Source organism: Oncorhynchus gorbuscha, linkage group LG12 (assembly GCF_021184085.1).
Source record: "Oncorhynchus gorbuscha isolate QuinsamMale2020 ecotype Even-year linkage group LG12, OgorEven_v1.0, whole genome shotgun sequence".
Lineage (NCBI taxonomy): Eukaryota > Metazoa > Chordata > Actinopteri > Salmoniformes > Salmonidae > Oncorhynchus > Oncorhynchus gorbuscha.
The window spans coordinates 68,173,398-68,198,949 of NC_060184.1; the positions used below are offsets into that span (position 1 = coordinate 68,173,398).

Sequence of the window (25,552 nt, forward strand, 5' to 3'; positions counted from 1 at the left end):
CTTACAGTCATGTGTGCATACATTTTACGTATGGGTGGTCCCGGGGATCGAACCCACTACCCTGGCGTTACAAGCGCCATGCTCTACCAACTTTAGAAATAAAGTGGTGCTTCAGAATGTATGGATTTATATGTCTCAGTGACCGGAGAAGGCTGAAGAACCCTTAAAGTTTAAATGGCCTTTCTGAGACCCGCTAGTAGTGATCAGGGTGACACAGGGATACTTGAAGCACTCTTAGCCAGATAAGTGCTTTTTTTCAACTGCTATAGAAAATTCATCTGAAATAATCTGCTGACATTAGGCACTGTCTGAGCTCTACTTAAAAATAATCCTCAGACATTAGGCATTGGCTGGACTCTTGGTTTTGCAGACACCTGTTTACCACGCTCGCAGTCTGTGAACCTGCCTGGGCATAGTAATGACTAAAGCTGAAGTGACAAAGCCCCACACTTTCTTTTTGATAGGCCCTCTTTGCTCCTCCTCTGAACTCTCTGCCTGATAAATATAATCTTAATCATCACACATTTTCTACAATAACAAGTGAGGCACAGTAATGGGGATATTGACCAATGGCTGAAGGTGAGAGCTCTTTCTTTCACTTTGTCTCACTGTACCTCCTGAAACAGGAGATGGACTGTATATATATGTGTGTGGTGTGTGTGTGTGTGCGTGTGTGCAGTGGAAATTATTGTGCTATGTCTGTCTATAAGGCCATATGTATTCATGACGTGTACTTTTGTATCCCCAGACAATGGAAATGCCCTCATACTTTGCATTGACTGAGGTGTTTTCCCTGAAGAAGGCCCATTCTGGGATAAGCAGCCAGACAATGGCACTAAAAAATACAGAGCAGCTGTATTGACGAAGCATACGGGGAAGGTAGGCTATTCCCCCCCACACACACACACACACACACACACACACACAAGTATCGAGGGCCTTTACAAATGGTGTTATGGACATTTTTCCTGTAGCTCAAGCTCTTCTTAGTGATTGGATGAACAGCAAGTTCCGTCTGGAACTGGAGATAGAGGAGGATGTGATTGTCTCCCCTGAGAAGAACAGTCCAGCAGCCATGGCACCTGCCCAGCCTGTCTCCCTGGACTACAGTAACTTTGATGGTACAGAGACACTAACCTACACAACAACACTTAACTCCTACCTGCCATCTGACATTCTCTAGCAAACAGTGGAACTCACACCTGCTATACCTTGTTTTCTAAAGTTCAGTTAATACATCATACTACAGTCAGTGGGTCCATTGGGACCATACGTCATACACCCTCCGTCTCTCTCTCTCAGACCTGTATTCCCACCTGGCAGAGGAGGAGGAGAGCTCAGTGGTCAACAACTTCCTTCAAGACCTCATGGAGTGGGAAGTGGTGGATTCTGTGATAGTGCAGGATCTGGCACTAGACTCAGAAGAGCGAGACAGGATGAAGAGAAGTGGGATGGGGCTCACCTTGGAGGCGTGTCAACGACAGGTACAAAACCAGATTGACATAAAGCAGAATTGGGCAGTCTCAAAATTCCCGACAAAGTTTAAGCTACACTGACTGTAGTATCTGCATTGGGAGCCAAATGGCCCAGTGAATGGAAATTAATGAAACTGTTTGCTACGACAGCTGGCTTCCATTCATACTTCCTGCTCTCTTTTATGACATAATTCCTTATTTTTTCTCATTCCAGGTACGTGAGAACCGTGCAATGAGGGATGCGGAGCGGGAGAGGCTGCACAGGGAAAGGGAGGCGCGGAGGCAGGCCAGGGAGGAGGCGCAGAGGAGGGAGCAGGAGGGGGAGAGGCGGAGGAGGCAGGAGGCGCGCAGACAGGAGGAAATGGTGCAGCAGGAGATGGTGCGACTGCGCCGCGCGATGGAGGAGAGGAGGAACCTGGAGCAGCTAACCAGGTAAATTAGTAACCATGGAAACTAAGAAATAACTTCACACAATGGTACAATCACTTGTATTACGCCCCTGCAATAAACTCTTATTCGGGTCAGTAGATAGGCTAGTGGTTAAGAGCATTGGGCCAGTAACCGAAAAGGTCGCTGGTTTGAATCCCTGAGTCACCTAGGTGAAATAACTGTTGATGTGCCCTTGAAAAAGGCACTTAACCCTAATTGCTCCAGGTTCGTTGTCAGTAATGGCTGATCCCTGGCCGTGAGCCCACTCTCCGAGGGTGTCTCAAGGGGAGTGGGATATGCAAAAAAACACATTTCCATTTTTGAAATGGGACAAATATAAGCACCCACCTCATTCAGAATGTTGTGTCTTTTAAAATAAGCCAGTCTATTCAGTGCTAGGTCAGGGTCCTGTGGGTCTGACTTTCTGGATGTCTCTCCCACAGGGAGAGGGTTGCCAGAAAGACGGCAGCTAATAAGAGCTCTCTGGCGCTCCAGCCAGGCCCCTCACTCTCTACTACACAGAAACAACAGGACAGAGAGAGACCAGAGTCACACAGACTACAGCAGGCAGAGGCCAGGACGCCGATGCTCAACCTGCAGGTTAGTAAACTGTGTGTGGAGGGGAAGGGCGGGGTTCTGTTGGTTGGTGTGTGTGTTGCATTCACAGCATCGTGTGTGTGTGTGTGTTTTGGTTTTTACTATCCTTGTGGGGACCAGAAATCCTCACAAGGATAGTAAAACATAAAAAATACAGACCACTGTGGGTCCCCACAAGGAAAGAGTCTATTTTAGTCTTATGTGTTAGGTTTAGGGTTATGTTTAGAGTTAGGGTTAGGGGTTATGGAAAATAGGATTTTGAATGGGAATCAATTGTTTGGTCCCCACAAGGATAGTAAAACAAACGTGTGTGTATATTTTCAGTGTCTACAGAGGCACTTCTCTGGCTGGTACTGTGTGCTGTTGGAGAGGAGGGTGCGGATGGGCAAGGAAGCGGCGCTCTGTGATTGGAAGAGGGAGCTGAGGGCGTGGCGAGCCTGGCGGGCGCTGGTATGGGCAGGGAGAGAGCAGAGGGAGGTGGAGAGAACAGAGGAGGAGCTACAAATCCAGAACAGGTAAGCACAGAATGGACTCTGTCCCAATAATTACAGTCATCACACTTGATTTAGCTCGCCTGGTGTGCTTGGAGGGCACTTTAGTTCAAAAAAGTTCAAACGCAGTACCTGCCTGGTGCGTATGAGTTTTTACTCACCAAAGTAACAACAACGTGTGATCAAAGACTTCGTTATAAGTAACCATCTAGTTACCTATAACTACAAACATAGTTGTGTTTTTGCATCTTTATTAACTTACAGTGCATTCGGAAACTATTCAGACCCCTACATTTTTTACTCATCAATCTACACACAATACCCCATAATGACAAAGTGAAAACAGGTTTTAGAAATGTTTACATATTTATAAAAATTAAAAACATAAATATCATATTTACATAAGTATTCAGACCCTTTACCATGAGACTTGAAATTGAGCTCATATGCATCTTGTTTCCATTGATCATCCTTGAGATGTTTCTACAACTTGATTGGAGTCTACCTGTGGTAAATTAAATTGATTGTAGATCATTTGGAAAGGCACACACCTGTCTATATAAGGTCCCATAGTTGACCGTGAATGTCAGAGCAAAAACCAAGCCATGAGGCCAAAGGAATTGTCCGTAGAGTTCTGAGACAGGATTGTGTTGAGGTACAGATCTGGGGAAGAGTGCTAAAAAAATGTCTGCAGCATTGATGGTCCCCAAGAAAACAGTGGCCTCCATCATTCTTAAATGGAAGAAGTTTGGAACCACCTGGTCGCCCCGGCCAAACTGAGCAATTGGGGGAGAAGTGTCTTGGTCAGGAAGGTGACCAAGAACGAAATGGTGACTCTGACAGACTCACGACAAAACCTATTCCCCGTCAGGAGACTGAAAAGATTTGGCATGGGTCCTCAGATCCTCAAAAGGTTCTACAGCTGCACCATCGAAAGCATCCTGACGGGTTGCATCACTGCCTGGTATGGCAACTGCTCAGCCTCCGGTCGCAAGGCACTACAGAGGGTGGTGCGAACGGCCCAGTACATCACTGGGGCCATGCTTCCTGCCATCAAGGACCTCTATACCAGGCGGTGTCAGAGGAAGGCCCTAAAAAATTGTCAAAGACTCCAGCCACCCTTGTCATAGACTGTTCTCCCTGTTACCACACGGCAAGCGGTACCGGAGCGCCAAGTCTAGTTCCAAGAGGCTTCTAAACAGCTTCTGAGGTGTGGTGGAAAATAAGTATTTGGTCAATAACAGAAGTTTATCTCAATACTTTGTTATATACCCTTTGTGGGGAAAATAAGCAATGGAAGGCAGGATTCAGAATGAGACTGACTGAAACCAGGTGCTGTGCTGAGTGTGGATGTGAAGCCTGCAACCTCTATTTCCTACTGGAGTGACTGTCAACAGTGATGAAGATAAACTGGCGAAAATTCAATGTGGATTTACCTTACGATATCACTTTTGGATTAGCCTCTCCTTGGCTCTTCTTTGACTTTGGTAGCTAACTCAGCCATCAAATGGTAAGTCTCTGCACTCTCTACTTTATATCTGCTGTCTTTTTGTTGTTGTGTCCTGTTGGTTCCTGCCTGTGGTAGACTTGTTGTTCTAGCTTCTTAGCTACTTAGCTATGTTGACTGTGTTGGTTAGCTAGCTAGGCTAGCTAGCAGCCTAAAATAATTAACTTTAGCTGGCTGGCTTGCTGTCTGTTATAACTGCATATACCGGTAACGTTATTTGACAACTGTTAAGATGGCGTTATGTATTTCCAAAACTTTGGTTTAGTTTAATGTAGCTATAAACTAGGTGTTGATAACATTGTGTGAGTCAGCCAGTTGCTAACGCAACGTTACCAGGCTAGTAGGGCTAACGTTAGCGGGTTAGTTGTAGCAACCTTGCAAGTTGATTTGTAACAATAAATGTTTGCTTGTAAGGAGGTAGCTTGGCGGTTAGGAGCGTTGGGCCAGTAAATCGAAAGGTTGCTGGATGGAATGCCTGAGCCGACAAGGTATAACCTGCTTTTCTCTATGATATCTCCGTATTCCTTCCGCAAGCTCTGAACCTTTACTCCGGATCATCGCAGTTCGCTAGCTGCTATCTGAGTGGCTGCTCCTGGCTAACGTCTCTGTCCCGAGAGTTAGCCTGGAGCTAATCAAGCAATTCCTGGGCTTCAATTACCTCTTTTGCCAGTTGGACCCTTTGCTGGTGACACGGAGCCCCGCTGATCCATCATGACTGGTCTACCGACGTAACTGTCTGAGGGGGTTTCTGTCCCGAAGTAATCACCAATGAGCCTCGAGCTAGGCCCATCTCTCGGCTAGCAAAAGAAATCCATCAGATAATCCCTGGGCTTCAATTATCTCTTTTGCCAATTTGCCTTGACCCTTTGTTGCCAACACGAAGCCCCGCCGTTCCATCATGACTGGTCCAAGGGTGTTTCAACAGGCTCCCCCGTTGCGACGTCCCCCTGAAGCCCATCTGCTAGCCTGCTGCCAGCCCCGACCTGCTAGCTGTCTGAATCTCCATGCCTCCAGCTCGCCTAGCTACTCACTGGACCCTATGATTACTCGGCTACACATGCCTCTTCCTAATGTCAATATGCCCTGTTAATTGCTGTTTTGGTTACAATTTCCTTTGTCTTATTTCACTGTAGAGCCTCCAGCCCTGCTCAATATGCCTTAGCTAGCCCTGTTGTTCCACCCCCCCACACATGCGGTGACCGCACCTGGCTTAAATGGTGACTCTAGAGACAAAACCTCTCTCCTCGTCACTCAATGCCTTGCCTCCACTGTACTCACATCCTACCATACCCTTGTCTGTACATTATGCCTTGAATCTATCCTTCCGTGCCCAGAAACCTGCCCCCTTTACTCTGTTCCGAACGCACTAGACGACCAGTTCCTTTGGCCGTACTCTTATCCTACTCCTCCTCTGGTGATGTGGAGGTTAACCCGAACCCTAGCATCACTCCCATTCCCCAGGCGCTCTCATTTGTTGACTTCTGTAACCATAAAAGCATTGGTTTCATGCATGTTAACATTAGAAGCCTCCTCCCAAAGTTTGTTTTATTCACTGCTTTAGCACACTCCGCCAACCCGGATGTTCTAGCCATGTCTGAATCCTGGCTTAGGAAGCCCACCGAGAATCCTGAAATTTCCATCCCTAACTATAACATTTTCCAAAAAGATATAACTGCCAAAGGGGGCAGAGTTAGCCAAATAAATAGGTGCCTGCAAACACCTGGTGAAGACAATTAGCAAATCTGGCCCCTCAAGCTCATCACAGTCACAGCAGGTGTTTGTCTCTAATTAGTACGCTTATCGTTGTAATCCCTCATAGACGCTGCCAGGTGGCGATGGAGAGTGACCGGAGGCGTATGCTAAGGCGATGCCTGAGTGATTGGCGGTTGTGGTGTCGGGCGGAGAGAGGACGCCGGGAGCTGTTTGCACAGCAGGAAGAAACACGGTACAAGATTGCCTCACTGATCAATGCTGTGGCAACTGGGAAACTTAAGGCTCCTGAGACACCTGCTCCTGAGCAAATTACAGCCCTTCCTGAGACTTCTGACCAATCATAGACCACAGAACCGGTGAGTGACAATTGTGGACCCCTGCCACTGAAGAAAGTGAACACAAACAAAGCACAGGCATAGATGCATAGGAGGACACACAAAACATGACAGATAAATACTTGCACACACAGTGTTGTCTGCCCATTGGATATACATTTTCTGGAGCGTGTCACATTAGAGACTGAAGTCCCGAAGGTGGTAACGATGTGTAATTATGAAATAAACATTAGCTAATTCTCCAAAGGGTCGAATGAATCTGCGAGGCAATAAATGTGCTTTTTGTATTCATTTGGTTAAGTCATATATTAGTCTATCACTATTTCCTGAATAAACAAGTTCCGTTTCAGAGTTCCTCTCCTCGTATGAGTTGGCCAGCACTTTTCTCACTGTGATTTTATCGTCCGGGGAGAGAAACGTTCCCTGCATGATGAGATATTCACAACACTGCAAGGTTCGCTTTCTCCTCAGAAAGAGAGAGAGGAAGGGACTAACAGAAAGAAAGAGAGTTGAATAGAGCTTAAGGGAGAGAGGAAAAGAGAATTAGGATGATCAGCTTCATCCTATTTTCATGTGACCCTCAACTGTCTCTGCAGAAAGGTCAGGTGGGGTCATGACCTGCTGGCTCCGCCCCCTCTCCTTCCTGTCAAGGTAACGGACAGCTGGGGGCTGTGGTCCAGCTCACCCTTCCCTGGCAGGTGACACGGCGTCACGCAGCTCCAAGTGGAGGTGAGCAATCAAAGGAAAAGTTGAAATACTGTATATGACCCTGTATCCGTGATTAGGGGAAATTTCAACAACAAAAAATGGATTAGTTCCAGTGTTCTAGGAAACTCCTACCTAGATGTTGAAATATATCAGTGATTAGGGAAAACCCTTTACTTCTACCAATTATTTTTTAAATGATGTGCAACATTTCACAATGGATGATAAAGTTCTGTTCAATATATGAGCTGAGGCGAGCACGGCAGAGGGGTGAGGTGGGTGAGGAAGGTGGGGACGGCGGTGTAGGTGCTGTCCACTGTTCTCGTAGTGCAGAGTTGCGTGGAGGACGGTTTGAGCGTCGCCACGCCAGCCAGCAACAGACCATCACAGTGCAGAGGAGGCTCCTCCGGGAACAGCAGGAGCAGATCGCACGCCTGCAGGAGATGGGATTGAAGCTGGAGGCACAGATTGCTCAGTTTGCTGTCCCAGCAGCCCAAGGGCCCAGAGGGATGACCTCTGACCACAAAGAACCCAGGTAGGCCCCTCTTCACATTACCATGGGAACTTAGGAGAGGCCCACAGGCTGCCTGTGTGGGGGTGTGGTGTGTCTGTTTGTTCACGCACGGTCCTCTGGAGTATTCTCAAGACCCAAGCCAATCGATACCATGTGGGACTGCATAGAAATGATGGTTCCGCTTGGACGGAATGACGTGATTGTGGATGAAAGTGGCTGTCTTCAGTCACAGAAGTCTGCATAGGACCCAAGGGGATCAGCACACTTTCATTGGTAGTGCAACACTTAGTATGCAGTGAACAGTTGGTACGAAAGCTCATGACTTGTGGACACTCATCCATGACTTGAAGCAGGCAGCTAAGCATTTTCTAATTTTAGAGTCTGTAAGAGGCTTTTAAATAGTGCTCAGGTCTGAAGACAAGTCATTATCCTGGTGAAGGTTTGGTTTTGGGTTCATAAAGCAGGAGTGTTTAAAAAAAACTCAAATAGTCCCCTTAAAATTGAGGTGGGGGAGTCATCAGTGGAGGATATATATAGAGGAGGGGGTTTAATTAAAGCAACACACTACTTCTGCATGAGAATATCAATCAAATGTATTTATTAAGCCCTTTTTACATCAGCTGATGTCACAAAGTGCTATGCAGAAATCCAGCCTAAAACCCCAAACAGCAAGCAATGCAGATGTAGAAGCATGGTGGCATAACTCCCTAGAAAGACAGGAACGTAGGAAGAAACCTAGAGAGGAACCAGGTTCTGAGGGGTGGCCAGTCCTCTCCTGGCTGTGCCAGGTGGAGATTATAACAGAACATGGCCAAAATGTTCAAACGTTCATAGATGACCAGCAGGATCAAGTAATAATAATCACAGTGGTTGTAGAGGGTGCAACAGGTCAGCACCCCAGGAGTAAATGTCAGTTCAGATCATTCAGAGTTAGAAACAGCAGGTGCGGTAGAGAGAGAGTCGAAAACAGCAGGTCCAGGACAAGGTAGCACGTCCGGAACCCTATGAACAGGTCAGGGTTCCATAGCCGCAGGCAAAACAGTTGAAACTGGAGCAGCAGCACGACCAGGTGGATTGGGGACAGCAAGGAGTCATCAGGCCAGGTAGTCCTGAGGCATGGTCCTAGGGCTCAGGTCCTCAGAGAAAAAGGTACAATCAGGAGGCCTGCGTCTTGTGACTGTAGTGTATGTGTAGGTTTGTATGGCACGACCAAATTGGAAAGATAGGTCCGAGCAAGCCATGTGATGCTTTATAGGTTAGCAGTAAAACCTTGATATCAGCCCTACCATTGACAGGAAGCCAGTGTAGTCAAGATTCTAGCAGCCATGTTTAGCACTAACTAAAGTTTATTTTGTGCTTTATCTGGGTAGCCTGAAAGTAGAGCATTGTAGTAGTCTAATCTAGAAGTGACAAAAGCAAGAAAGTTTCTGATTTTTGCAACGTTACATAGATGGAAAAAAAAATGTCCTTGAAACAGTCTTGATATGTTTGTCCAAAGAGAGATCAGGGTCCAGAGTAACTAGCATCTCTGTTTTGTCCGAGTTGAAAAGTAAAACATTTGATGCCATCCACTTCCTTATGTTTGAAACACAGGCTTCCAGGAAGGGTCATTTTAGGGCTTCACCATGTTTCATTGAAATGTACAGCTGTGTATCGTCCAAATAGCAGTGAAAGTTAACATTATGTTTCCGAATGACATCACTAAGATGTTAAATATATAGTGAAAACAATAGTCGTCCTATAATGGAACCCTGAGGAACACCGAAATGTACAGTTGATTTGTCAGAGGACAAACCATCCACAGAGACAATCTGATATCTTTCCAACAGATAAGATCTAAACCAGGCCAGAACTTGTCCGTGTAGACCAATTTGGGTTTCCAGTCTCTCCAAAAGAATGTGGTGATCGGTGTCAAAAGCAACACTAGAAGGTCTAGAAGCACGAGGACAGATGCAGAGCCTTGGTCTGACACCTTTAAAATATAATTTACCACCTTCACGACTGCAGTCTCAGTACTATAATGGGGTGTAAAACCAGACTGAAGCATTTCGTATACATTGTTTGTCTTCGGGAAGGCAGTGTGTTGCTGTGCAACAGCTGTTTCAAAGTGTTTTGAGAGGAATGGGAGATTTGATATAGGCCAATAGTTTTTTATATTTTCTGGGTCAAGGTTTGGATTTTTCAAGAGAGGCTTTATTACTGCCACTTTTAGTGAGTTTGGTACACATCCGGTGTATGGGGAGCCATTTATTATTTTCAACATAGGAGGGCCAAGCACAGGAAGCAGCTCTTTCAGTAGTTTATTTGGAATAGGGTCCAGTATGCAGCTTGAAGGTTTTGCGGCCATGACTATTTTCATCAATGTGTCAAGAGATATAGTATTAAAAAACTTGAGTGTCTCCTTGATTCTAGGTCCTGGCAGTGTTGTGCAGACTCAGGACAACTGAGCTTTGGAGAAATACGCAGATTTAAAGAGAAGTCCGTAATTTGCTTTCTAATGATCCATGATCTTTTTGTCAATGAAGTTCTTGAATGTATCACTGCTGAAGTGAAAGCCATCCTCACTTGGGGAATGCAGCTTTTTAGTTAGCTTTGCGACAGTATCAAATACATTTGGGATTGTTCTTATTCTCCTCAATTAAGTTGTAAAAATAGGATGATCGAGCAGCAGTGAGGGCTCTTCGATACTGCACAGTACTGTCTTTCCAAGCTAGTCGGAAGACTTCCAGTTTGGTGTGGCGCCATTTCCGTTCCAATTTTCTGGAAGCTTGCTTGAGGGCTCAGGTATTTTCTGTATACCAGGGAGCTAGTTTCTAATGACAAATGTGTTTTGTTTTTAGGGTTGTGACTGCATTTTAGTTCCTCAGTTAGGTATTTAACTGATTTTTGTACTCTGACGTCCTTGGGTAGGTGGAGTGAGTCTGGAAGGGCATCTAGGAATCTTTGGGTTGTTCAAGAACCTATAGCATGGCTTTTGATGATACTTGGTTGGGGTCTGAGCAGATTATTTGTTGCTATTGCAAACATAATAATGGTGGTCCGATAGTCCAGGATTATGAGGAAAAACATTAAGATCCACAATATTTATTCCACGGGACAAAACTAGGTCCAGAGTATGATTGTGGCAGTGAGTAGGTCCAGAGACAGGTTGGACAACCCACTGAGTTGATGATGGCTCCGAAAACCTTTTTGGAGTGGGTCTGTGTACTTTTCCATGAGAATATTAAAGTCACCAAAAATTAGAATATTATCTGTTATCAATACAAGGTCTGATTGGAATTCAGGGAACTCCGTGAGGAACGCTGTATATGGCCAAGGAGACATGTAAACAGTAGCTATAAAAAGTGATTGAGTAGGCTGCATAGAGTTCATGACTAGAAGCTCAAAAGACGAAAACACAGTTTTTTGGGGGGGGGTTTTGTAAAGTGAAATTTGCTATCGGAAATGTTAGCAACACCTCCACCTTTGCGGGATGCACGGGGATATGGTCATTAGTGTAACCAGGAGGAGAGGCCTCATTTAACACAGTAAATTCATCAGGCTTAAGTCATGTTTCAGTCAGGCCAATTACATCAAGATTATGATCAATGATTAGTTCATTGACTATAACTGCTATAACTATAAGTGAGGGATCTAACATTTAAGTAGCCCTATTTTGAGATGTGAGATATCACAATCTCTTTCAATAATGACAGGAATGGAGGTCTTTATTCCAGTGAGATTGCTTAGGTGAACACCGCCATGTTTAGTTTTGCCCAACCTAGATCGAGGCACAGACACAGTCTCCATGAGGATAGCTGAGCTGACTACACTGACTGTGCTAGTGGCAGACTCCACTAAGCTGGCAGACTGGCTATCTCATTGTGGAGCTAGAGAAGTTAGACAGGGCTCTAGGGTGGAGTCCGTCACTCCTCAGCAGGCCAGGCTTGGTCCTGTTTGCGGATGAGTCCCAGAAAGAGGGCCAAGAGAAAGAGGGTTTCATTCTAACATCGTTTGTGCCGGTGTGGATAACAATATTCCTATATATTCTACACTCGCCAGTTTTAGCTTTAGCCAGCACCATCTTCAGATTAGCCTTAACGTAGGTAGACCTGCCCCCTGGTAAACAGTGTTTGATCGCTGGATAACCATTTTTAAGTCTAATACTGCGGGTAATGAAGATGTCAATGACTAGGGTTTTCAATTTGTCAGCGCTAAAGGTGGGAGGCTTCTGCATCTCAGACCCCGTAACGGGTGGAGGAGAGACCAGAGAAGGCTCGGCCTCTGACTCTGACTCGATGCTTAATGGGGAGAATTGGTTGAAAGTTTGTCGGCTGAATGAGCGACACCGGTTGAACATTCCTACAGCATTTCCTTCCAGAAGCCATGAGAAAATTGTCCGGCTGCGTGGACTGTGTGAGGGGATTTATACTACTATCTGCACAGACTCTGTTTCATCCTTTCCTACACTGAAATTACCCTTGCCTAACGATTGCGTCTGAAGCTGGGCTTGCAGCACGGCTATCCTCAAAATAAGACGGTTGTTCTCCTGTATATTATGAGTACAGTGACTGCAATTAGAAGGCAATGTTAAGGTTACTACTTAGCTTCGGCTCGTAGAACCATGTCCAGATAAAGGGTCCGGGGTGAAAAAGTTGAATGAAGAAAGTTGAGCAAGGGGAATTAAAAAATATATATATATAAAACAGTAATTAAAAAGTAAAAACCGTAAAGTTGGCAGGTAGCAAAGTAACGTTAGCAACAAACCGCTCAGCAGCACGTAAATAAGTCCACAAGTTGTGACCGGGAAATGACATATCACACCTCCCTCGGAATAAAACCCAGGCTAATTTAAATGTACTATGATAATAAAAGTGTTATTCTCCCTGCATACTGTATTTCCCTGCATATTATTCCAGGTGTGACAATGTGTCTGCTGAAGGATTCACTCATTAAAAAGTTGATCACTATTGAGATATCCTCTTCTTGTACTCTCCCTTTAAACAAAAACAAGTCCTTAGAATGTCCCCTGTGTGCAGGGCTAGTTGGGTCAGTCTGGGAAGTTGGGAATTGAGTAGATCTATATTAGAGAGTGAATATCTAATGATGTGTGTGCATCGCAGTACTAGCCAGTCCCTCCAGGATTTCGTGACATTTTGGTGTGATTTCTGCAGCCAAAAATGCTTGATTTTTACGGCAGATTTTCTGAAATTCTGTGACACTTTTTGCAATGTTTTTTTTCACGTTAATTTCATATAAAGCAATAAGTCATATATGCTCAGGTTTAGGATGATTTTAAGCAGAATACATAATACAAAAACAATTAAACATCTAAAGTGCTCAATTTAGTTTATTTTCCTGAACAAACAGCTCTGTCTCCTCTCCATCAGGCTTGGGGCTTGCTATCAACAAGAGATGCACTTCCCATTCTCTCTCTCTCTCTTAAAAAACCCAAATAGATTCAAAGCTGATCAATCACTTTCAATTTGAGGATTGATATTTATTTCTAATAAGTTGTGTTCAATTCTTGATTGTGATTTTTTTCTGAAAGGTCGTAAGGGAGATAAAGAACAGAAAACATAAAATAGAGTTGTGGTTGATTATTATTCAATTTCTCCAGAAAGATTGCGCTTTCGTGATCCGTATGACGTTTTACAGAGTTTAAAACGGCAATGCTGACAAATTGCACTCAGTGCTTTGAGCAGTGCTCTCTATAGACAAACTGGGGAAAACAGAGTGCCGACCACTCTACTAAAGCCAAGGTTAGACTGGGGAGAGCAGAGTGCCAACCACCCTACTAAAGCCAAGGTTAGACTGGGGAGAGCAGAGTGCCGACCACCCTACTAAAGCCAAGGTTAGACTGGGAGAGCAGAGTGCCGACCACCCTACTAAAGCCAAGGTTAGACTGGGGAGAGCAGAGTGCCGACCACCCTACTAAAGCCAAGGTTAGACTGGGGAGAGCAGAGAGCCGACCACCCTACTAAAGCCAAGGTTAGACTGGGGAGAGCAGAGTGCCGACCACCCTACTAAAGCCAAGGTTAGACTGGGGAGAGCAGAGTGCCGACCACCCTACTAAAGCCAAGGTTAGACTGGGGAGAACAGAGTGCCGACCACCCTACTAAAGCCAAGGTTAGACTGGAGAGAGCAGAGTGCCGACCACCCTACTAAAGCCAAGGTTAGACTGGGGAGAGCAGAGTGCCCACCACCCTACTAAAGCCAAGGTTAGACTGGGGAGAGCAGAGTGCCCACCACCCTACTAAAGCCAAGGTTAGACTGGAGAGAGCAGAGTGCCGACCACCCTACTAAAGCCAAGGTTAGACTGGGGAGAGCAGAGTGCCCACCACCCTACTAAAGCCAAGGTTAGACTGGGGAGAGCAGAGTGCCGACCACCCTACTAAAGCCAAGGTTAGACTGGGGAGAGCAGAGTGCCCACCACCCTACTAAAGCCAAGGTTAGACTGGGGAGAGCAGAGTGCCGACCACCCTACTAAAGCCAAGGTTAGACTGGGGAGAACAGAGTGCCGACCACCCTACTAAAGCCAAGGTTAGACTGGAGAGAGCAGAGTGCCGACCACCCTACTAAAGCCAAGGTTAGACTGGAGAGAGCAGAGTGCCGACTACCCTACTAAAGCCAAGGTTAGACTGGAGAGAGCAGAGTGCCGACCACCCTACTAAAGCCAAGGTTAGACTGGGGAGAGCAGAGTGCCGACCACCCTACTAAAGCCAAGGTTAGACTGGGGAGAACAGAGTGCCGACCACCCTACTAAAGCCAAGGTTAGACTGGAGAGAGCAGAGTGCCGACCACCCTACTAAAGCCAAGGTTAGACTGGAGAGCGCAGAGTGCCGACCACCCTACTAAAGCCAAGGTTAGACTGGGGAGAGCAGAGTGCCGACCACCCTACTAAAGCCAAGGTTAGACTGGGGAGAGCAGAGTGCCGACCACCCTACTAAAGCCAAGGTTAGACTGGAGAGAGCAGAGTGCCGACCACCCTACTAAAGCCAAGGTTAGACTGGGGAGAGCAGAGTGCCGACCACCCTACTAAAGCCAAGGTTAGACTGGGGAGAACAGAGTGCCGACCACCCTACTAAAGCCAAGGTTAGACTGGAGAGCGCAGAGTGCCGACCACCCTACTAAAGCCAAGGTTAGACTGGGGAGAGCAGAGTGCCGACCACCCTACTAAAGCCAAGGTTAGACTGGGGAGAGCAGAGTGCCGACCACCCTACTAAAGCGAAGGTTAGCGGAGTAAAACTCACTCACCTTGATACTTTCAGTGCTTCCCACAGTCTTCCCTGCTACCACTTCAGTCATGGTGATCTGCCGCTGCTTTGCTGATTTGATTGTTGACTTTCTCTTGTTTCCAAAAACATTTGGAAATAGTTTCGCACGGTCATTAGCTGTTTTTTGTTGGCAAATGAGATTGATTTCTGTTCATTGTACTGCCTGTCAGCCATCAACAATCAGCCATCATCTTCGCACGTGAATACGCTGACAGGCCAGGGGGGGAAAATGTTGTTGACGTGTGGTTGGATTGGGCCATTTTCCACGGTAACAGTGCAGGATTTGGTCAAAATTACGATCCTGCTTTTGATTGGACCTTTTTATGCCCTAAAAATGTGGGAATTGGTCAAAATTGCAAGCTCTTGCATAATATGCGCTGATTGCTTGAATTATGCGATCGCACAATCGCGGAGTCCTGGAGGGACTGGCTAGTTTTGCCACTAGAGATTCTGGGTTCGAGTCCAGGCTCTTTCGCAGCCGGCTGTAACCGGGATTGGCCCATTGTCTTTCGGGTTAGGGAGGGATGTGCTTGTCCCATCGCGCATTAGCGACTCATGTGGTGGGCCGGGCACAGTGCACGCTGACACGGTTGCCAGGTGTACAGTGTTTCCTCTGACACATTGGTGCGGCTGTCTTCCGGGTTAAGTAGGCATTGTGTCAAGAAGCAGTGGGGCTTGGTTGGGTTGTGTTTTGGGGGACTCTCGACCTTCGCCTCTCCCGAGTTTGTACGGGAGTTGCAGCGATGAGACAAGACTGTAACTACCAATTGGATACCATGAAAAAGAGGTAAAAATAGATGTGTGTTTCTGGATGATGTTCTTTGTTCCAGGGCTGGGAATGTCAGGGGAACGTTGGCCGCTCCTCAGCCTCCAGGAAACTAGCCGTCCGTCTGTAATGTTGTCATCCCACTGTCATGGGTCAGTCAGCACATTAACCTCCATGTTTAGCTCTGACGGGCTAAACCACACACACAAAGACATCCATTCCAGATGGTTGACCTTACAATGGTCTTGTTATGAAGTATAATAGAAAAGAGTAGAAAATGAATTTTATTGCTGTGAGTCGATTGTAGGGGAGAGTGGGGTAAGTTGAGCCACCCTTGTTTCTAGAAAATCATACCCACAATTAAAACATTTACCAAATATATCATATAGTCTGGAAGAAACCACACGGAAGAAGTGCTAAGCAAGTTAAGTACAAAGAACTGATTTTCACGAAGTCAAATGAATGTATTGTGTTAGAGGTTTCATGATGCTTGTATCTAAACCAAAGTAGGTCATTTTAAGATTGTTCTATACATCAGTTGTGTCTCTATGAGCTTCAGTATTGGGTCCTAAACCTAGCATGAAAATGCATCCTTGTAGCTGTGTGGGATTATTTTGTCAAAATGTTTGCCACGGGGTAAATTGAGCCAATGGCAAGATGAGAAAATTATATGAGGTAACATCAGGGCCTGGCCTATGTTAACAATGGGGTTTTTTAAGCACAAAGTGTTTGTTAGGTGTTAAGCCTGTGTTAAAAAAAAGGTCATTGTCACTGTTGAATTGTGTTTGGGAAATAAAGATAGACATGGTTTTAAAAAGGTAGTGGTAATTTTTCATCCAGTACGGGGTAAGTTGACATGAATTCTGATTATTTCCAGGGATACACAACGTCCTGAAATATGTAGATACTATATTTCCCTTGACAGAGTGATGCTGAATGTAAAAAAGGTCTCGACTTGCCCCACTCTCCCCTATAGAGCCGTAGCTGTATAGAGCCATAGCTACGGTATTTTACATGGAGGAATACAGTTTCACTCAATTAAACCTATGTTTGGCTAATATTTCCTCTACGTGGGAGGAATAGGAAGGGGAGATTTGAGAAAGGTGGAGAGGGACTGCAGATACACACAGATACATACTGACAAACGCACACACACAGTACTTTAGAACATTCTATTTTGACACAGAACATCACCAGAATGTAAGTGCCCAGCCTTTACCCCTTTTTTTCTATTATCTCCCTTCCTCGTTCTCTCTCCCTCTCTCTCCCTTCAACAGCCATGGAGGAATGTGCTCGTCAGCGAGCGGAGCGCAGGAGGGAAGTGGAGAAGCTGAAGACAAAGAAGGAAGAGGAGAGAATAGTGAGGAATGGAGTGTTTAGGCCAGTGGGGGATGTGGAATAGTTTGGTGTCCAAAAAGATGTATAGATCTTCAGACGGGGGGAATTAGAAAGGCTATTCAACTTTATATGATATATTATATGAGTTTTTGGGTACAATTAAAATGTGTTTGGGGAAGTGTAATAGTGTGCAGGCATTAAATCAATCAACTTTTTTATTTTCTCAGGCCCAGCTGAAAGCAGCAGAGGAGGAGAGGCAGAAGGAGGAGGAGAGGCAGAAGGAGGAGGAGGAGCAGAAACGTAGAGCAGCTGAAAGGAGAAGGGAGGAGAAGAGACAAGAGAGAGAGGTGATGCAATGTTTACAGGAAAACTGTCCTGGGGACAACTTTCATTTCATATTTGAAAGAAAATCTGTCAGTTCACTGAGTGTATATTTAGGACTTCAGGGGCCATATGTATTACGCATTTTAGAGTAGGAGTGCTGACTTGGGATCAATTAATATGATTACATGGACAGGGGGAAGCTGCTCTTAGATCACCCCTCCTACTCTGACACTTGATACCCACGGACCCAGATTTCCATCACAGGGACCATACAGAAAAATAGATGTCATCAACACCTATACAAAACAGAATTATATATGTACTATACATACCGTATACACATTGTCCATTCTTTCCAGTCCAGGTTTATTGCAGTTGGAATTTCACAAAAGAGACTCTCACATCTGTACAAGTGATGATTTGATGGCAGCTGTTCAAAGCAATGATGCAATGGTTGTTCAATGCCGTGGGTGATAATGTTCGCCTTACATCACACTGTCAAGGCATGGTGTTCAGATCTAATTTAGATGGGCGAAGCTTTTGAAATGTGGCTCCTAGCTCTGATCTTAGAACAGCTGAAGTTCAAACATAAAACAAAAGCTATAGATTAAAACAATAAATACAAGTTCTGTGTGTGTGTGTGTCTATAACTATGTGTATGTATTCAGAGGGAGCAGGAGAACCAGAGGAGGTTTGAGTGAGAGCAGCAGCTCCAGACCCAGGCCCAGCAACACTACCATAGAACTCTGTTACTACGGCGAGGCACAGCGCCATGGAAGTGCAGAGTCGCCATGAGCCAAGCCAACACTCAGGTAATCACCAGTGCTATCAGCCTTGGCCAATCAGAGTCTGCACAGAGAGACTGTCAACACACTCACACTCTCTCCTGTAGAGTCACACAGCTCAGGACAGCCAATCATACACAGCAGAACTAATGTATTCACAGCTACACTCAAATACACAGACAGAAGAAAAATACTCTTTCCCTCAACACACACATACACTCTGTATCTAAAGCGTAAACCGAGCACACAAACACCTAGACACACACCCTAATCCCAGACATCACGGTCAGAGCTGTAATGATGTTTACAGGATGCTGTTGGTATGAGCACCTGCTTGACCACCTGTCAGAACCCGCAGGACAAATTGTACTGGCAGAGAGATGGAACAATGCTAGAGAGAGAGGCTAGAGGAAGTGAGGGACAAGCGGAAGTGAGAGGCAAGTGGAAGTGAGAGGCAAGCGGAAGTGAGATGCAAGCGGAAGTGAGATGCAAGCGGAAGTGAGAGGCAAGCGGAAGTGAGAGGCTAGAGAGGAAGTGAGAGGCTAGAGAGGAAGTGAGAGGCTAGAGGAAGTGAGAGGCTAGAGAGGAAGTGAGGGACAAGAGGAAGTGAGGGACAAGAGGAAGTGAGGGACAAGAGGAAGTGAGAGGCTAGAGAGGAAGTGAGAGGCTAGAGAGGAAGTGAGAGGCTAGAGAGGAGGTGAGAGGCTAGAGAGGAAGTGAAAGGCTAGAGAGGAAGTGAGAGACTAGAGAGGAAGTGAGAGGCTAGAGAGGAAGTGAGAGGCTAGAGAGGAGGTGAGAGGCTAGAGAGGAGGTGAGAGGCTAGAGAGTAGGTGAGAGGCTAGAGAGGAAGTGAGAGGCTAGAGAGAAGCGAGAGGAAGTAAGAGGGTAGAGGAGGAGAGAGGCTAGAGTGAGAGGCTAGGGGAAGAGAGAGAGGATGTGCGAGGCTAGAGGAGGAGAGAGGCTAGAGTGAGAGTCTAGAGGAGGCGAGAGAGGAAGTGAGAGGTTAAAGTAGAGAGCTACAGGAAGAGAGGGAGTGAGATGAGGTTATAGGAGGAATGATTGGACAGATTGATGGACAGGGAAGTGAAGTAGAAGTGAAAATAGATGGTGTGACATCACAGCAGCATGTGCCAATCTACTGTATGGAACCTTGAGCAGCTGAACAGCTTGTTCAATGTCTCATGTTCTATTCTGCTACTGGTTTACCTTGACTCCCAACAGCATACCTTGACAACTATCTTTATTTACTAGTGGTCAAAGTCCTAACTTCTTTAAAGACCATGAGTTTAAAAAGAATGCAGTATAGCATCTAGGGTCAAATTTATATTATAAACTGGGTGGTTCAAGCCCTGAATGCTGATTGGCTGACAGCCGTGGTATATCAGACCGTATACCACGGGTATGACAAAACATTTAGTTTTACTGCTCTAATTACGTTGGTAACTAGTTTATAATAGCACTAAGGCACCTCGGGGGTTTGTGATATATGGCCAATATACCACGGCTAAGGGCTGTATCGTAGAACACCTTAGCCGTGGTATATTGGCCATATATCACAAACCATCTGTCCTTATTGCTTAAATATATTTTCACCACTTGGCAAGGAGATGCCTTAATCCTTTATACCATGCCATTGTGTGTTACCTGACACGTGAATATGTGTGGATGAGTACACAGTATTATTTTAATTCCCCTCCAGCTGGCCAGGGCTCATCACAGCCAGTCTCTCCTGAAACGGTGCATCCTGTCCTGGCAGCAAGTAACAGGTGAGTCCCTGGCTCAGAAATGGGCCTCTGCCAAACAACTGCATCAACATATCCTGCTACGGAGGAGCCTGGGCAACTGGAAAAGGGTTAGGGCATGAACACGTACAAACACAAACTCTCACATGCACAAGTAGAAACACATATAAATGGCCACTGTCTTTTTTCCAACACACAAAACATTTGAATACTAATTACTGTTTAATAGTGATGCGGTGGATAGTCTTTTGTATATTTGTCTCAATGAGATGGACAGTCTGTCCATGATGTGTACTGTATCCCAAACCTGACTCGTTCTGTCTCAGCTGAAGGACCACCGCATGGTTGTAGAGGGGCGGGCCGACCGGTTCTGGCGCATGCACACTCTGAGGAGGGCTCTGATGGCGTTACTAGATCACGTGACCCAGGAGAGGATGGTGGAGTGGGACCGGGAGCAGCAGGCTCAGGGACACAGTGATAGGTGGGTGTGTATACCTGGGCCTTACTTCCTTTACCAATAACACCTGTCCTAGAAGCATTCTACCTGTCCTAGAAGCCTTTACCCCGTCCTAGAAGCCTTTACCCCTGTCTCAGACCTTACCCCTGCTGTATAAGATGCAGACATGCTCCATATGTACTAGCTCACTTTGTTACTGTATAAGTTCTGGTTGTTGTAAGGGCTTTTTCTGTCTGCTTCCCTCTGTTCCCTCACTGTCGTGTGTGTGTTCCTCTCTTCTCCGCCCCAGGCGGGCGGTGCGGAGTTGTTTCCAGGCCTGGAGACAGTATCCAGGGTCACTGCGTGAGGAGAGAGAGAGAGGGAAACCAGGAGGGAGAAGCTGAGAAGCAGAGTGGCAGAGGTCCTACCTGACTTTCACTCCTCTCCTCTGAACGGTCAATGGGTACAAGCCCTGCTGTGACTCACAGAACACACAGGCAGACAGACGGAATACTTCAATACACGATAATCCAGCAGATGGGAGCCAATAAATGTGTCTTGTTGCTGGTGTAACAAGCACACACACACAGGCTGTTTGTCATCCTTAATGACCAGAGAAAGCTGGATAGTACTTTAATGAAGACCGTTTGGAAAAACTTTTGTAACACCAATGACTCGTTTAAAACTGAAGCGTATGTTCAGGTTATTGAATTTGTTTATTTGGGTATCATTGAAGTCACAGTTTGATGTAATTTGACAGAAGCTTGAACGCATCAATAAGGATTTGCACTGTGGTTTGTGTGTCGGTTGTTTTTGTTGCTTTATTCAGTTAATGCAACAACACTAATGATCCTGACCAGCCTCCGTCTACAGAGATGTATCAACATGATGTTGTTTAATAAAAACCCATGGGCTATTTCTGAAGCTCACAGGAACCGGTACACACAAGAACATCTATTGGCAACAGCTGTTCCTTTCTACAGGAGTGTTAATCAGTGTTGAAAGGAACATCATGGCCGGGGCCTAGGTTTTTTGTGGTCAAGTGGTTTGTTTGCGTTCACTCTCCCAGCAAAGAAAGGCACTTACAACCAGGGTAGCACAACTACATTTAGGAGCACCAGAAAAGCAGATGCTTTAATGGATTGAGATAAAGCCTCTGAATTCTAGCCAGTTTTGAAGCACAATGCTGTGCCCTAGAAACTAATGACCCTTTAAAGACATTATTAGAAAAAGCAAAAATGTTGATACATTACCTGTCATTTGTGGAATATTATGTTTTTACATTGGGCACTATTGAAAAATATGGGTTGTTTATGAATTTGAAGGAGCAATAAAAAGGGCTAAACTTAGAGGTGCTGGGTTTTAGGCCGGTGGCGACGGGGTGTCCTTCAGAACACGAGGAAGCAGTAGTTCCAGTTCAAGGGTTAATTAAGCTCCACACACACACAACACCACTCTCTCTGATCCTAATTATGGTTCTGGAAAGAAAGGAGAACTTAGGCTATCGCACAGTATGAAGTAAATATATATATATTTCCACATCAACAACTAAACGCATGCTAGATGCACAAAGGACAATAAAGCAATGTTTGAAATATCTACACATTATAAGACTGCATGATGACGATGATGATAATGTATGACGATGCTTGCGGGAGTACACGAGCTAGCAGGCAAGTTTAACACAAATGGTACATGCAGTTGAAGTGGGAAGTTTACATACACCTTACCCAAATACATTTAAACTCAGTTTTTCACAATTCCTGACATTTAAAAATTCCCTGTCTTAGGTCAGTTAGGATCACCACTTTATTTTAGTCGCCTCCAAATGTGTTGTACATATTTGCTTCAACTGACAAGCCAACGAAGGGTCAGTTGCTTCTTGAGGAATGGCGGGCAGCTGGATGAGCCGAGCAACAGGCCTGACGTATGTTCTGTCCTTGACTTGGATCTCTGCTGTCCTCACTTTCCTGTCTGCTCCAGGGATAACTGACTTGACAGCTCCAACTTGCCAAAAGGAGACTGATCATCCACAATCATCACAACGGTCCCATCTACAAGGTCTCCCTGATTCCTGTGCCACTTATGGTGGCCTTGAAGTGCAGGTGCTAGTTCTATGTGAAGCACTTCCAGAAATGGTTGGCTAGAACCTGGCTGTGTCTCCATCTTTTGCGACTTTAGGAGTGATTGGACCCGGATCTGCAATGTCCGACGACACATATCCCAAGGGCTTGGAGTTCAAGATCCCTTCGATTTCGATTAGGACAGTCCCCAGCACCTAATCGGAGATGGTCTGTGCACCAAGGGTGGTTTGCAGGGCAGACTTGATGGATCTGATCTCCCTCTCCCAGCATCCTCCAAAGTGTGGTGCACTTCGTGGATTGAAGGCGATGCGAATCTTCTGACTGGCTAACTGGAGCTGTGAGTGGAGAGTCATGAAGGCCTCCTGTAGCTCTCGCTAACTTCTGTTGAAATTTGTTCTCCGGTCGGACAGGATCTTAAAGGGCTTTCTTACTTGAGCGATGAAGCGTCAACGCCATTAGGAACTCATCGGAATCCATGTTCGTCAGTAGATCCACATGTACAGCTCGGGTGGTCATGCACTCAAAGATGATGCACCATCTCTTTTCATTTCTCCTGCCAATCTTGATGATATACGGTCCAAAGCAGTCCACGCCTATAGAATAGAATGTGGGTTTGTGGAGACACAGTCGGGTTGGAGGCAGATCAACCATCCTAGGCACATCTGGCTGGCCGCACCACTTCCTGCATTCAGTGCAGCCAAACTGAAAATGGCGATAGGCTGCCCTCCCCCTCAGAATCAAGAACATTTGACATAACTCAGCAAACACTCTACATCAAGGAGAGACCACTACCTACAAATAGGTTGTACCTGTCTGACTGGAGCCAGGTTAAGAAGGTTGTAGAATCCGTCCAGTGCATGACCTCATGGATTTCCAGGGTGATTTATTTTCTCATGACCACAGCCAGCTGGGCACCGGTGAGTGCAGCGCAGTGCTCGAGTCTTGGCATCGACTGTTGTCGTTTCCGGGCCACTCTTGTTCTTGCCGTCTTCAGTACGGAGGTACGCGACGGCAACGTACTCACGTTCTGAGGCATCACTGAAGACATGAACGCTTCTTGTGCTGGTTGGGAGACCCATGTCGGGGCAGACGTAACACCTTGGCAGTGTGATCTGAGACAGCTGTGGAAATTTGTTCTCGCAAATAAGCCACACTTCGTTTTTCGGAGATCTTCAGGTGAGTAGGATGACCCCGGGTAGGTCTGGGTCATCCCACCCTCTTTTCTTATCCCAGAGCCTCTGGACTTCAACCTTAGACCGTGTGGTGTATGGGATGATGAAGCAGAGCGGATCATACTGGCTGGCAAGGATCCGATATATGTTGCGCATGGTGGGTTCAACTTTCTCCATGTGACCATGCTTATTTCCAAAAGTGTCAGACAGACATTGCCATTGTAATCCAAGGGTGTGCTCTTGGGGTTCCACGCCATCCTGGGTTAACCACAGCTCACTGCTCTCAGACCTGGACTCTTGAAGTAGGTGTTCAATGACTGCTGGAAGGTTGCTGGCCCACTGGTGGACAAGGTCAAGCAGAGATAAAAAGGAAAGGTAGAGATGAGATTGGGGCTGTCAGTCATGGTACCATACGTGGTTGTGTTATTGTAGTTGTAGGAAATGGTTTAGCTAAGGGACAACAGAACCGATCACTGTAGGCAGGGGTCCCATTTACAGGTTTATTCGGGGGACAAAACAATGTCGCCAAAAAACATGTATTCTAAAGATCGACAACACTTTAGGGGTAGGTTTTTATTTTGTCAAACTTTATTGAGACAAATGATGGAAATGGTGTTTTTCGAATAAATTATGATTGCAGAATCATTTAAGGTGCACGTGATGTCATCAATGATAAAGAGCCACTCCACATGTAATTATAAATACCTACTGCTTTGCTCAATCTATTTTTCCAACTATAAAAATAATGATTCTTTGGAGAACAAGGATTTTCCTGACTTTCAAGAATCCTGAATTGATTCACCTTGTTTTTTTTGGTTGGCTAGTTTCACCTTTACATTTTTCCAGATCTACAGGAGTGTACGTTTCACCTTGGCGCGAACTGTGGCGATACCAATGATTTTTACAGTATAAACCCTGGATTTCTGTTGCTATATATTCGCCAATGAGAGACTTTGAAGACACCGGTCAGCCATATTGGCCCTTCCCAGTAGCGGCAGTCCTCCATAGAAATTAATGGAATTCTACAGTATTTCATTTAAATGTTTCAGGAACAAAATTATATATTTAGGAATTTTTTAAAACTTAGTCACAGTAACATTAGTACTTTTAAAAAATAAATAATTTAGCTCAGCCAAAATCTCTAAAATGACAGAGGCAGCTTATGGTAGAGAAATTAACATTCTGTTCTCTTGTAACAGCTCTGGTGGACAATCCTGCAGTCAGCATAACAATTGCACACTCCCCCAAAACATCTGTGGCATTGTGTTGTGTGACAAAACTGCAGATTTTAAAGTGGTCTTTTGTGATCATTCTGTTTAATCAGTGTCTTGATATACCACACCTGTCAGAATCCTGAATTGATTCACCTTGTTTTGTGGATGGATTATATTGTCAAAGGAGAAATGCTCACTACTAGGGATGTAAACAAATTTGTGCACAAAATTTGAGAGAAAATGCTTTTTGTGCGTTTGGAAAATGGCTGGGATTTTTTTTTCAGCTCATGAAACATGGGACCAACACTTTACATGCTGCGTTTATGTTTTTCTTCAGTGTAATTTATTAGCAGGGTTTCCCAAACTTGGTCCTCGGGATCCTAAGGGGGGCACATTTATTTATTTTTTTGCAGTAGCATTACACAGCTGATTCAAATACTCAACTAATCATCAAGCTTTGATCATTTGAATCAGCTGTGTAGTGTTAGGGCAAAAACCAAAACATGCACACGTTGGGTTCCTGATGACCGAGTTTGGGAAACGCTGCATTAAGGCGTCTGTAACAGAATAATGTAGACATTTGGTAAATGCATTTCTATAGTTTCCAAAATATTTTTTACAACGGTGGGGCAGTGCCAAGATGGAGGTGCTTCAATACAGTGCCTCCTG

General features: G+C 45.4%; 1 long non-coding RNA gene and 1 pseudogene across 2 annotated transcripts; both read left to right on the forward strand.

Moving 5' to 3' along the window:
- LOC123990409 overlaps positions 1-17,401 on the forward strand; it is a 40,282-nt pseudogene extending 22,881 nt beyond the window's left edge.
- An 11-nt stretch (positions 17,402-17,412) lies between these two features.
- LOC123990249 lies at positions 17,413-21,364 on the forward strand. Of its 2 annotated transcripts, none has more exons than XR_006830616.1 (5): positions 17,413-17,473; positions 18,119-18,262; positions 19,935-20,001; positions 20,304-20,462; positions 20,724-21,364. It is a non-coding gene; the product is annotated as an uncharacterized LOC123990249 (long non-coding RNA). The 2 variants fall into 2 exon arrangements; XR_006830617.1 differs by having other exon boundaries at positions 20,304-20,458.
- Positions 21,365-25,552: the final 4,188 nt, after the last annotated feature.